Source organism: Giraffa tippelskirchi, chromosome 6, assembly GCF_054371585.1.
Source record: "Giraffa tippelskirchi isolate mGirTip1 chromosome 6, T2T-mGirTip1v1.2.pri, whole genome shotgun sequence".
NCBI lineage: Eukaryota > Metazoa > Chordata > Mammalia > Artiodactyla > Giraffidae > Giraffa > Giraffa tippelskirchi.
This window is the reverse complement of record NC_137280.1, coordinates 44,839,145-44,853,307: the sequence shown is the minus strand read 5'-3', so window position 1 is coordinate 44,853,307 and position 14,163 is coordinate 44,839,145. Positions and strand designations below refer to the sequence as shown.

The 14,163-nt window shown below is 41.0% G+C and overlaps 1 protein-coding gene across 6 annotated transcripts in view; it reads left to right on the top strand.

Annotated features, from left to right (window-relative positions):
* The first annotated feature begins 243 nt into the window (after window positions 1–243).
* SULF1 (sulfatase 1) overlaps window positions 244–14,163 on the top strand; it is a 211,122-nt gene continuing 197,202 nt past the window's right edge. For 5 of the 6 annotated variants that reach the window (XM_081501819.1, XM_081501820.1, XM_081501817.1 and 2 more), the window contains exon 1: window positions 244–799. The gene's annotated coding sequence lies outside the window, so the exon portion shown is untranslated. Of the gene's footprint in view, window positions 800–1,866; window positions 2,029–14,163 lie in introns of all 6 variants that reach the window. The other variant, XM_081501812.1, reaches the window with a different exon arrangement.

Here is a 14,163-nt window from a genome sequence, read left to right as displayed (position 1 = left end):
GGTGAAGAGCTGTCTATGGGAAGAGAGAAGTTTCTGCTCTTAGCTGCGCCCCCACCCCCTTCCTCCCAGGAATGTTGGAGGCAGCCGCGATCTCATCAAGGGAAGGTAGGAGTTTAGATTTCAAAACGTAGATGTCACATTTCAGTGTAAACGACTCCTACAAGAACACTTTATCAGTATGTCAAGATGAATTTTTTATCTCCTGGCGGAGAGGGAGATGGGAGGGGGGCGGGACCTCGCTGAGAAGATTGAGCTCCCTAGCTTGGCAGGAAAAGGTTTTTTGTTGTTGTTGTGTTTTTTTAGCGTTTCTGTGCATCCTACGGAGGGTCCCCATCATCCCCGCGGGGCGCACAAGGAGTTGTGAAAAGTACCGCACAACTGGCCACCGGAATAATTCATCCCCTCCACCTTCTCTTTAGCGCCTCCCACTTCTTCTCTTTTTATAGCAGTTTCTTTCCCTCGAAAAATCTCAGGTTACTTGACTGGGAGTTCTCAGACCTCCAGTTTCAGCCCTGCCCTCAGCCTCCAGTCGTTGAGAGAGAGACACCCAGCCCCAGCAATCGGATTGGGCAGCCCGCCTTGACACACCACTGTGCTGAGTGCTTGAAGACGTGTTTCACCAGATGGTTGGGGTTAGCGTGTGTCATCACATTCGAGTGGGGATTAGGAGTAGGAAGGCTGCCTTGCCGGAGCTGTGTGGTCTTCTCCAAGGGAGAATTGCGGGCAAGAGAACTCCTTTGCTCCGGGGAGAAGAGGAGGAATTCGTTTTCCGCAGCCACGAGAAAAGCCGTGTTTTCAGGTAAAGTAAAAGACGTTGAATGCGCCTCTCTCTCTCTCAACATACTTTTGAATGGAATGCTAGCACAGCACACTTGTCAAACCCAGTTGTTGCCCTCCTCTCAAAGCGGCTGCTGCACGGCTGACATAGCCTGGTGCTTGGCTGTCTTTACAGAACTAACCCTCCTCAAGCCTTTCTCTCGAAGGTGTAGCTAAGAAAATGTCTTTGGAAGCCTGATTGTCCCCTACCCTCTCATATTCCTGTTGCATATTCCAAACAGGAGCTAGACGTTGTTCAGAAGGGATGGAGAAGTCCAAGAAAGCATGTCTCTCAGCTTTCGAAATTTACCAGTCACTTTTAAACTGTTGCATTTTACCACCCAATGGCTCAAGGTTCTTTGAAGAGTCTATTACTGAGTCTAGTTGCTGGCAGAGATGGAAAAGCTTTCTTCCCCGATTTTTTTGCACTGATTTGTGGTGGACCGAAGTGTTTTCAAAATCATTTGGAGATGGACTCTAAACTTGGAAACTCCTTGAGAGGCTGCCTTCAGAGCAGCTGAGAGCGGCTTTAAAACCAAAATTCTTAGAGCTAGAAGAAAAGCAGAAAAGGAGGAAGTAGGAAAATGCTTTTTTAACATGGCCCTTTTGCAGCTGCAGGGGAGCAGATGGAGGTAATTCATTTGCAGATCTGTTTGTGAAAGTTTTACAAGTCACTGAAAAGTAAAGAAGCATCTCTAATGGATGGTTAAAGTCCCTGCATTTATGGGTTTTTAAACAGGCTATCTGAAGTGTTAATTAAATGTAAATAGGTTTTCTGGCTTGGTTATAAACAAACTAAAAAAAAGGTTTTAATTACAAGTTAGTCATTGGAAATGAATGGTCATCTGATAATACAAAATGAGTTGTCATGGTATATGTGAGTAGCCATTAATGTAACCACTGTCGAAAGCATCACCAAAATTAAATTGAACTGGATGGAGCAAGGGGGGCTTAGATCTGATGCTTAAGTTGTGGTCGAACAAAGGCCTTTCAAGTTGATGCCCTGTTTTTTTACAGGGATCAAAAAATAATTTTTTTCCATTTCTCTAGTTTGTGATCCAGCGAGGTGAACCCATGTGTTACTTCCTTTGCACCCTAACCAACTTACCCTCCCACATCAGTGTTCGGATACCTGTGGTGCTTAAGAATTCCTGCTCCTATTGGACTTTCAAACTGAGTAGAGAAACCCAACACTGTCCTCACCCTTGGCAGGTGAGAGATTCTATGAATAATACTGTATATAAGCTATTCTGAAATAAGAGCTGTTTTGTAGGTTGAAACAGGATTTATGGCTAATGCTCTGTGATATTTGTATTTGGGTGCAGAAAGATGCTTGAAAAAATTATGTTTCAAGTCACTTTGCATATATATTTTTGGCAACAAGAGAGTTTATATTTTAATCCTCTTTGTATTTATTTATTTTTCTTTTCTATTATGGTTTATTAATCCTCTTTTTAAAAATTAAAAGAATGTGTTATCATTGTGTCTAGTTGTTAAACAGAGTGTTCTCTGAAACTGTTTCAAAAGTCGTCTTCAGTGAGGAAACATCCTCAGAAATAACCAGGCAGTTATGAGGACTGAGTAAGATCCGATTCCCAATATTACATAACCCAAAGAGAACTAAGTTCATAAGCTGAAGTCTTTTGGAATTCCAGTCATTCCATTTTAGCTTTACAATGGAACTAGGGTTTAACAAAATAAAGACAGAAAAGCAAACTAATATCTGGAATAAGGTCAGGATTAGGATAACAGGCACAGCCTGGAGCAGGTACAGTGCTGGCTATCAATGCCACTTTCCACGATCACAGAGATATTTCAGGAGAAAGTCAAGGCCCTCCTCACCGATAGCTTTCTCTCAGGGAGATATGGTTTGATGGCCTCTAACAAAGGCAAGTTGCTGATTAGCCATGGGATGCCCCCCCGTCCCCCCTCCCCCCGCCCCAACCCACAACAAGCATAAAGTGCTAATACTATAGACTGACCACCAAGCTGCCTGCCCAGGATTTGGGCAAAATGGGAGAATTCCCCTGTCCCCGCCCAAAGTCAGTTGTCCGCAGGATTTAGGCAGGATGGAAACAAGAAAGGAAGTGTTGAGAAATAATAAATTCACACCTTGAGAAGGCAAAGTTGTATGTTCCTCCCTCTAACAGGGCTAAGGTAACATGAAGTTACTTAATGAACCAAAAGGGTCTGTTTGAAGACAGTGCCCGCAGGGCAATTCCCATTTCTTGTCAAAATCAAAGTCCACTGTTCCAGATGGAAAACATTCAGAAGCGTATTGACAGTGACTTCCCCATACCTCTGTTTGACACTTGGTTTCTTCCTGACAGCACTTGTGCGGGAAACACAGGTGAAGTCCCCATCGGTGTTCTAACAGCTGTGAAAGTGTTTGAGCACAGGGTATTTCTCCCAGAGAGGTGGAAAATCCCTAGGGGGCGTGAAGGGGGGAATCTTAACTTGCCCTGTGGCTGCAGCCTGTGATCTTGGCACACAGGAAGGTGACAAATCCGAGGCAAAAAGTGATCTGAAAGCTTGATCCATTAGCTTACAAAACGCACTTCGACGGTGTTGTGGAAAACTAAAATCCATGAATCCAGGCAGTCACTGAACGTGTGGTAGATGATGAGCGAGAGCCTTCATCAAAGAGCTAAAAGGGCCCTGTACTCTCCTCCTAAGGAAATTTATGTGACTTCAAGCAGATCGCTGTGGTCATTTCCATGGTAATAGCACAGAAGAGTGGCATGTATGACACTTTGCATTCCCTGTCTTAAGTAAATACCCATATGGGAATGGATATGGGGCTTGGTTCTTTTGTGTTTTTGATTCTAAATGGTTTATTCTTTAGGAATCCAGAGAGCAGGAATTCTGACACTGAGTACTGAGATTTCACCAACTGTTGCCATGTGGATGAGGCCAGCCAATGGGTCAGGTTGGGACATCTGGTTCTTTTTCCCCTGTGCAATATTTTTGTGTGTGCGAAGAACATGTAGTAAATTTAAGGGGGTTAAAATGTTTAAAGAGCTGACTCTAAATAGATTATTATTTTTAATCATCATTATTGACTTTGAAGAAAAAGAGGCTCATGGATGAAATTAAGTCTATAGTGATGTGGCAAATTTACCTTTCCTTTAGGTTAGATCCATGCTGGGGAGAAAAATTTGAAAGAAGATATTTTATGGGAAAAGTTTGTCCTGAAATATGTTTCTCATTTCAAATATTTTCAATTCTATTTCAATATGCTGGGAAGAAAGGCTATTCGTCTGTTAGCATTTTTTTTTTTTTTTTTTTTGCTCTAATATTCCTCTCATCCCCACAGCCAAACTGCCATCAAATCCTGTGAGTCCTTCCTGTAAGGCATCACTCACATCTGGCCCACAGCTACTGCTCCAATGCAATGATCCCCTCACACGTGGGTCATTACAACAACCTCCTAACGGGTCCTCTTGCCTCCACTTCCCTCCTGTCCACCAGTTATGCGCTGAGCTTCCTTAAAAAAACATGGCTTCCATCAAAACATTTCTCAGCTGTGACTGTCACATGGACTGTCACTGTCCACAAGATGAAGTTTGAGTCACTGTCCACAAGATGAAGTTTGAATTTCTCAGTACGACATACCGGCCCTTTGTTTTTTGGCCCCAACTTTCCAACTGTGGCTCAGATGGGAAAGAATCTGCCTGCAATGTGGGAGACTTGGGTTCGATCCCCAGGTTGGAAAGATCTCCTGGAGAAGGGAATGGCTACCCACTCCAGTATTCTAGCCTAGAGAATTTCATGGACAGAGGAGCCTGGTGGGCTACAGTTCATGGGGTTGCAAAGAGTCAAAAACAACTGAGCGACTTTCACTTCACTTCACTTCCAACTGTAAATCCCTACAGCAACAGAAGTCTACCCTTCTCTGTGACTCAAGTGGCCAGGTCAATTTCCCCCACTTCCTGGTCTCTTCTCTTACCCCTAACCACTCCAGTTTTCCATCTTATTGTCTGCAAAATGAGAGTTTATCATTACATGTATTCCTTCTGGTTCTACATTTATAAGACTGTGTGTAGGACATCCTTAGCCTCTCTAAGTTCCACCTCCTCCAGGAAGCCTTCCCTGACTACCATATATCCCACTGAGGTTTCCCATCCCTTGGGGCTGACCATTAACACAATTACCTTGTTTCTTTACCCTTGCCTTTTTATCACTTGACTGCTCAGGTAAGGTGAACTCTCCTAAGACAGGAACTAGTCTGGTCCACTTTGTGTCTCATTAAAAGATGTGTGTCAGCTAGCTCACAGGGTCGCTCAGATATGCAAGGCACTCTTCTCTTTAATTATCCCACTTTAAAGTCATTTGTTGGCTCTGATAGCCTCTTCTCCATTCATAAAAGAAAAAGGAAAAAATGGTAAAACTTGATTGGTTGTATTTGGGAAATACAGCTTAGGAAAGATGCCACTTGTGAAATGATTGCCCCAAATTAAGTTCGATTATTATCTGAACCCCCCCCCACCACCTAATTTCAGTTTTCTGTAACAGTGGCAGGAAATTTTGCTATGATGTGAAATTTCAAATATGATTTAGGAAGCAGAACAGTCTTTGGGTTCAGACAGACTTGTGTTGTAATTCAGGTGCTACCTCTCACAAACTGTGTGGCTTTGAACAGATGACTTAACTGTTCACCTCCTTCTGTAAAATGAAGAGAGGAATACATTCTTTGGGAATGTTGTGAAGAAACCTACAAAGCACCTAGCTTAGCGCCTGTGCAATAAACGGGGGAGAAAGAAGGTTGGTAGATACATAAGCAGATGTAAGTCTAGGATGCGTGACTGTGTTCATCTTGGTCATGTCAATCACTCACTCTGTCTATTTAGAATGTGTCTTCTTTTAGCCTTTTTCTCTGCCACCAAAGGTGGTAGCGGGGTTGGAGTTAGGGAAGAGACAGGGAGCAGGAAGAGTTGCTTTTAACATTTAGGGGATTTGGAGCAACTGAGTTAATGGATCCATAGGGACAATGGTGACAGTTGAATACCCTTTGGAGGGAGGAGGGAGTCCTGGGTCCTGCATTAAAGGATAATAAAGAGCAGACGCTGGGCTGCAGGGCTAGGGGAACAAAGGGCCTAGGCAGTGGACCCCAGCAGGGAGCCGAATTCACCAAAGGGTCATGTGCTTCTCTTCCTTCCCCCTGCCTCACTGTTTGGAAAGAAATAATAACTTGGCAAAACATTGTAGAGAGTCAGGTCAAGCTTCCAGAAGTAATTGGTAAAGCAAGATATCATTTAGACAAAGCAAGGCACTTGGACCTTTGCTGTCCTTCACCTTTAAAGCAAATTGAACAAAGAGCTGAACGCAATCAGCTTTAGTTCTGGCCTGTTCCCAAACTCTGCACCCACTATCAAACACGGAGCTGTCTATCTGTACCCTTCCTCCAGAAGGGCAGCGGACCTACTGAGAAATGATCTCACAAAGCACTAAATGCCACCTAGCAGATACATCCTAGGACCCTTGTCATTCAGTTTTCAGGATCTTGGGATAGATCAAAGAATATTCTTTGCACTCCTGATCATCTGGTCTGCACCTGCCCCAGACCAGGGAAAGGAAAGAAAATGAGAGTCCTATAAATGAAGGGCAAGCCAAGATTTCTGGAGATGTCTCTCTCTTACCAGCAGAGACAACTATGCAACTTTCAAAATGAAGCATTAACAGTTACTGGCTGGACCTCATCTCTAGCTGGAGCAGATACACTAGATGCTCAAAATATGGGATCCATGTACTACTACTGCACAATGGTGCATTAAACCTTTGTTAATTAAAAAAATGTAGCTCTACACTTGACCTTCAAAAGTCAAATCTTTTCTTATACTCTGATCTCCTTTTTGCACAACCACAGATCTGTAAGAAAATATTTCTGCATATTTGAAATTGTGGATCTAAGAAACTCTGAGCCATGCCACTGTTAATTAACTAGAGAGGGTGAAATCAATATTGAATAGCTATGCTGAAACAAATGAGCAGACACAATGTGTTTCTGGGTGAGAAGGTAGTGTCTACCCAAGTTAATCTACAAATTTCAGGTAGTGATAAATTTTCACACAAGACAGTTAGATGGTTGACAGTGGGCTCAGCATTTGGCAGCAGGTTAAGAACCCCATTGGCTCTGGTTGAACATAAAATAAAGATCCAAAAGTTTATTTGGCTGATAAACTCATGAGCAAGACTGGACACTTGTATAAGAGAAGAACCATAGTAAGAAGGAGACTTGTTTTTATCTCATATCCAATTATGTTATACAAGTACAATAATTGAATTTTCTCTTCCAAAGCAATTGACTCTGAAGTACACGTTCATCTACCTTCATGTATTTTTGCTTTGGTTTTATTCTCTTCAGTTTTTCGCTCTCCTCAGTCTTCATCTCTGTTCTGTTGTTGTTGTTCAGTCGCTAAGTCGTGTCCGATTCTTTGTGACCCCATGGACTGCAGCACGCCAGTTTCCCCTGTTCTTCACTATCTCCTGGAGTTTGCTCAAATTCATATCCATTGAGTCAGTGATGCCATCTAACCATCTCATCCTCTGCCGCCCCTTCTCCTTTTGCTTTTAATCTTTCCCAGCATCAGGGTCTTTTCCAATGAGTCAGATTTTCGCATTGGGTAGACAAAGTATTGGAGTTTCTGCTTTAGCATCAGTTCTTCCAGTGAATGTACAGGGTTGATTTCCTTTAGGATTGACTGATTTGGTCTCCTTGCTGTCCAAGGGACACTTGAGATTCTTCTCTAGCACCACAATTTGAAAGCATCAATTCTTTGGTGCTCAGCCTTCCTTATGGTCCAACTCTCACATCCGTATATGACTACTGGAAAAACCAGAGCTTTGACTATACAGACCTTGGTCAGCAAAGTGATGTCTCTGCTTTTTAATATGCTGTCTAGGTTTGTCACAGTTTTCCATCCAAGGAGCAAGTGTCTTTTCATTTCATTTTCATTTCATTTCATTTGTTGTTCTGGTGTTGGCATTGTCCAAATCTTCAGCTCAGCTACAAACTGTGGTTGCTAGAAAGAAGGTCTATTGCTACAATGAACTGAAACTCTGAACTAGTTTTTGTTATTACTTTGTTCTGTCTTTTCTCATCTGCAAATAGAGCTACTAATATATTCAGCTTTTCCACTTCATGGAATACATAATAGGCCTGAAACAAATTTATTTTAAGAACTCAGGAAAATTCTCCTGTAGTCATTTCCTTGATAGAGGCTCCAAATACTCCAATCTAAGCATCTTTTCATTCTTCTGAGCAATAAGAGCACATTCTTAACAGACAAAATAAAAAATCTGAATTTCAGGGGGTTCTGTTTATTGACCAGTTTTGTGGTAAGGTGTTATAACTCATAGGCGACACCTGCTATATTAACTTAAAACTGAAGATCAGACTGTTATGAGATATTAGCTCTAGCAGGGTCATGATGATAACAGATAAAACGCATACAAGACTGTGCATTTCTTGGTAAGTTAACACGAAAGTGTGCACCTGTGGTTATTAGCCTCAAATTCCTATTACTAATTCGGCTTAGCATCAAAAATCACCTTTCTATAACATAACATGTCCTCTGAGTAGACTTCCTGCCAGTTTCAAGCTTCCTCCTTAACCTTCACCTGCCAGTAATCAGTCTTCCCCTGAGCAGAATATCCTAGTACACAGATGTGCTTGGTGTTGCATCCATAAATTCTGGACACTTCAGCTTTTAACTTTCATCTACAAGAAGTGCATCTTACCCCCCAAAAAGGCCTCTAAAACCTCTTGAGAGCTTTCACACTGACAAGAAAAAAGAAACTGTTCTGGATACAGCAAATGAATAAAAGCAAGGGGTGTATAATACTTTTTTATTTCCAAAGGTTTCACATGTGTTACCCCATTCGTGTCATATATGGTGTCTATATTTAGTAAAAGAGACTTGAGGGACAAACTCAATATCAAACAGCTTAAACTACTTTTTGGCAGTTGATCTGTTATCCTAAGAAACAGACATAGGTAACTTCTAAATAAAGCCAAAAGAACAGACTGAAAGCTTTATCAATGTGCTAATAGGTGGTGCAGTGGTAAAGAATCCTCCTGCCAGTGCAGGAGATGCAGGAGACCAGGGTTCAATCCCTGGGTTGGGAAGATCCCCTGGAGCAGGAAATGGCAACCCACTCCAGTATTCTTGCCTGGGAAATCCCATGGACAGGGGAGCCTGTCGGTCTATGGTCCATGAGGTTGCAAAGAGTCAGGTGTGACTGAGCAACTGAGCATGTGTACTCAACAATTTCTTGTGTATGTACTTCTATCCTAGTGCTCAGAGAATTACAAGATAACATAGGACACTATTCTTTCCCTTTAGGAATATCTAGTTTAGCTGTGAGCGTAAGATAAGTTCCCCCCTTCCCAAATTCTTTTAGTAGTAATGCAAAGAACTTTGTGGTCAAGTATCAATTATTACTACTAATTAAATAAAAAGGATGTCCACAGAGCCCCCTACTGGAGGAGCTGGAATCCGAGCCAGGCAAGACTTTTCTCCACGTCATTAAGCAGATGAATCAGAGCAGTGATTCATCTCCATTCTTTGCAAAGTCTATGGAGACAATTCATTTACCCTCTTTTCCTCAGTTTCCTTCTCTGTCAAGTGGAGATATGAGGATCACAAAGTGTAGAAGATTCAGTGAGATAATAAATGTAAGATGTTGTACACAGCACCTAGAACTTGATAAGAATTCAAAGAGTTGGATGCTTTTTCCAAGATGGCAGAAGGAACCACCTGAGTTAAGGCTTGGAGTTAGATTGTGCATGTCATTTGCAAGCCAAGACATAGTATTTCTGAGTCAGGATGTGCATAGATGGAGTTTGGGAATATGATAAAGGGAGGTATTTGGCAGAGGAGAGAGAAGAGGAAGGAAAGAAAAGTGATAGAGGAAGAGAGAAAAAAGGATGAGAAAGAAGGAGGAGGAAGAATATAGTCCTTGGTTGCCTCTACTTTGTACCCTTTTTTATTTTAGTTTTTTTTTGTTTGTTTTGGCTGTGCTGTGTGGCATGCAGGGTCTTAGTTCCCAACCAGGGATCAAACCTGTGCCACCTGCAATGGGAGCCTGGAGTCTTAGCCACTGGACCACCAGGGGCATCCCCCCTTTTCTATTTTAAGCACATCATGTCCTCTGAATTAGGCCAGATTCCAGAGTGTCATGACACATCAGGACTTCAGCTAGCGAGGTTGTACCTATTTTTGAAATAGATGCCTTAGGATGTTTAAGCAGTAGGTTTTTCAGGAATGGGGAGAGAGAGAGATGGGTGTGGGGGGAACACTCAACTGGGAGTCCAAAAAAGAAAACGAAAAATAAGTTGCTGTTCTCATCAGTAACACTGGCAGTGAGGAAAGGATGGGTGTAAGAAACATTGTGAAAAGCTTGGTAATTAATCAAATTGGAGACAAGTGACAAAGAAGACACAGGCATGAAGCCCAGGAAATCAGGGAGTGGTGACATCCCTTAAGGAAAATAAGGATGCTGGAAGTAGAATTTCATTTTGTAACACTATACATATCCCAAGCTATGGTTGGGATAACTTTATAATGCAAACACAGGTAAATACGTGTGCTGTGTGCTCAGTTGTGTCCGACTCTCTGTGACCCCATGTAGCCTGCCATGCTTCTCTGTTCATGGAATTTTCCAGGCAAGAATACTGGAGTGGGCTGCCATTCCCTACTCCAACAGGTAAATACATGTGCATCTAAATGTTTAATAATATGATTTTGAACTGATAAAATTTAACTTTCTGATCATTCATGGACATAAGACAGAATATACCATTGTGATGTTTTTCATGACGTATTCCTCCTTAGATGAAAAGGATCTTTTCTCAGATTCAGAAAATAATTGGCTCAATAACTCTTCTAGTGTTTTTAAACTTTAGGGAAGTAAGGGATTTTCAAGTCAGAACAACAAACTACTTCTGCACAATATCTATAATTCGCTTCTTTCAGCTAAGAAAATGTTAGTGGAGAGGGACATATAATTTAAAGAGTAAAGAGGCAAGAAGAGATGAAATATTTAAGTTGCATCTGCTCATAAACTTTCAGCTTCTACCTTGGTTGACATCCTTTTACAGAATGTGTGAATGACTTATTTTACAAGTGATATAGACACTCCCTTTTTCACTCACTACAACGACAAATCATTCTTAATTTAAAGCTTTGAGAAAGATTTTCCTGCCCTCTTGCTTTTTATCTCCACTTGTTCTACTCTTTTATTTGTTTGCCATATTTCACTTTAACCTTCTCTCCAAAAACAGGAGAGCCATTCTTGATACTAAATCAATGAATAATTTTCAGGATTAGGTATAATTTTATTAGAGGTAGAAGATTATATTTGCATTTCACACTCTTGCACCAGATGTGGGGGGAGCAGGGCAGTATGATTGAAAGAATACACTGCTAGAGTCTGCCAGATTTGGGATTTAAATTGCTAGAAATCTGTGGGAATAATATTGACCTGGGGAGACCTGACAGCATTTTGGTTCCTCAAAAGAGACTTGGGTTCTGTTCAAATTTTTAATGAAGACTTTGGCCCGTTTTATTTTACTCAACTGAGCTTGCTGAACCATGTTCCCTTGTTCCTATGGGAGAAATGCCAGCCTAAGTATCCACACCTGTAAATCAGTTAGGGTTGCCACCCATGGGGGTCAAATTGGCATGAGTTAGTTTACACTCAGAAGCTATTAATGGCTAACGACCGACTTGGCCATTCTCAAGACATCCAGTGCAAGGAACCAAGGATAAAAGACAGAATACATTCATTCCATCATTAGAGCAATAACTGTCATCTGCAGCAAGCACAAACGTTGGGTTTAACTGTGAAGTTTAACACTAGGTCTCTTCTTCTGGTGTCCACTTAGGTCAACAGGCTCATGAGTCTGCATATGTGGAGATGAAGGTATGGAGTGTAGGCTGATATTCTAAAACTCCTTCATCCAGACTGTCTAAACTCAGATTTCAATTCAGGATTCTATTCCTACATGTTCAACTTGTCGACCTGTCTCAGAGGTACAAAGACTTCTTGACAGGAAGAAGCATAGTCCTTGTAAGAAAAGAAAAATGAATAAGTGGAGAGGAAGGGGGAAAAAAATACCAGTCAAACATACTCTGTTTTAGAGTCATGTTTTTTTTGACACAAAAATAAGGACAGAAAACAGAGAGGAAATAAGCTTTATGAAACACTTCGTGTGTAGCGGTTGTTATTCTCATTAGTTGTTTTGCTCTAAAATTGGAGATCCACGGACTTCCCTGGTGGCCCAGTGGTTAAGATTCTGTGCTTCTAATGTATGGACTGTGGATTCAATCCCTGGTTGGGGAACTAAGATCCCAAATGCCACGTGGCACGACCAAAAAAAAAAGTTAAAAAATAGATAAAATCAGAAATCCATTGATCCACCCTTCTGGGCAACCACTGCCTTCATCTCAGAAGTGGAATTGGAAGTACTCTTCTAATTGCTTGTGCCACTATTTTTTTGTTTGTTTGTTTGTTTGTTTTTATTTATTTTTTGTGTGCCACTATTATAACCGTTTTAGAAGTTTAGAAAACTCCACTGGACTGCCTCATTGGCTTCAGGTAAAGCTTATTTCATGCTGGGCAAGTAATAGATTAAAATGTCACTAGCAATGACCAATTTGCTGAACAGTGGCAGTTGTGTTATAGCTAGGAAAAAGAAGCAGGGTGGTACAGTGGAAAAACATTGGCAACCTGGATTCTAGAGCTTGGCTACCATTAATAATGAGATATTGAGCAAATTAATTAACCTTTCAGGAGCATGCCACCCAATACCTCTTAACCTTTATTCTACTGTCCCCTCCATCTAGGTTAAATTATTCCCCTTAACTGGCAAGCTCTGCTCTTTCCCTAAGACCAGTCTAAATAAATAAAATATTCTCCTTTGAAATTAAAAAGCATGGTGGGAGGAACAGGGAAGGACTTTAATCCAGCTTTGCACCATCTCTTGCTCTTTTTTCCACGCATTTTACATATCACTATTAAACTAATCTTCTTCTAGCATCATCTTCATCATGCTCTTCCATTATTCTAAAATAGCCAGTTTTCTATAGCATCCAGCTTATTAATAAATAAAACACCAGCCTTTAAGGACCTGCATCATGTATTCCACTTGAACCATATCCCTTCCCTGATGTACTTTCTGTTCTTTACTAAGTTGGTTCAGCATCCCCTAAATTTCCATCACTTACTTTTACCGCTGAGGATTTGCTCATAGTATTTTCTGGGCTCAGACTGTCCTCCCATCACACTTGTGATGGTCACATCTCACCCGTCCTTGAAGAAAAATTACCCCACTACTTACATGGAACTTTCTTTTGTTCGCTATACCAACTATTAATAAGTTCCTTCTCATAGGTGATCTCTTACCACTTAACATGTTGCTATCTAATTTTAGCTCTTGATTAGGTACAATTTTGCATTTATTACTATTCTTCACAGATTTTTAATATTGCTCCCTCTCTTTATTATCAGAAACATGAAGGTAGAAATTGAGTTTTAAACCTCTGCCTCTATCAAGCATAGCTTCAAGATGGTATATCTGATATAGGCCATAGGTCTTCATTATATATTCATAGCCAGATTGGTCAAGGATAATTGGGATAGAAAACTGCATCTTAGTCACTGAGAAATTTGAGGAAACTAATCAAAAGTAAATCCACAACCACACCAGGCAATTCTTTTGACACAGTGGAAAGCACTATCTAGTGTACCAGTTTTCTGGCTTAATTTTTTTCCATCTTCTACACATCACTCTCTCAGCCCTGCATTTGGGCCAGCTGAATTCCATCCAGAAACAGATTTAAATAGACAATAGGCCAACTAGAATTCCCATCCTCCTTGATCAGATGTGAAATTGCAGAGCTGGGTGTCACTCACATGCCAGCCACTCAGGAGTCTATGCTATCAATTAATTTCTCTTGAGAGCTGAACTGAGGATATTGTGACAGTTCCACTTTTAAGGGCATGTAAAATTATGCCTAGACCAGAATTTTAGGGACAGTGCCAGACAGACAGACCCATCCCACCTGGATGAAAGTATCCACTATCTGCTGCATATCATAAATTAAAATGCCCTGAAAACACCACAGTAAATCATATTTTTTTGTTGCTGTAGTTGGATTTGACTATAAAGCTTGAAATCACATTCTCAATTGTAGGACAATTTGTCAGTGAGATGAGAGGTTTTAAATCACTTAGAAGAAAGAGGAAATTAGCACACATTCTATTGAATCTACTGGATCTTATTTCTTGTAGTTTTCTGAAATAATCAGAATTAAGGCTAGATTTTCCAAGAAAGGCATGGAA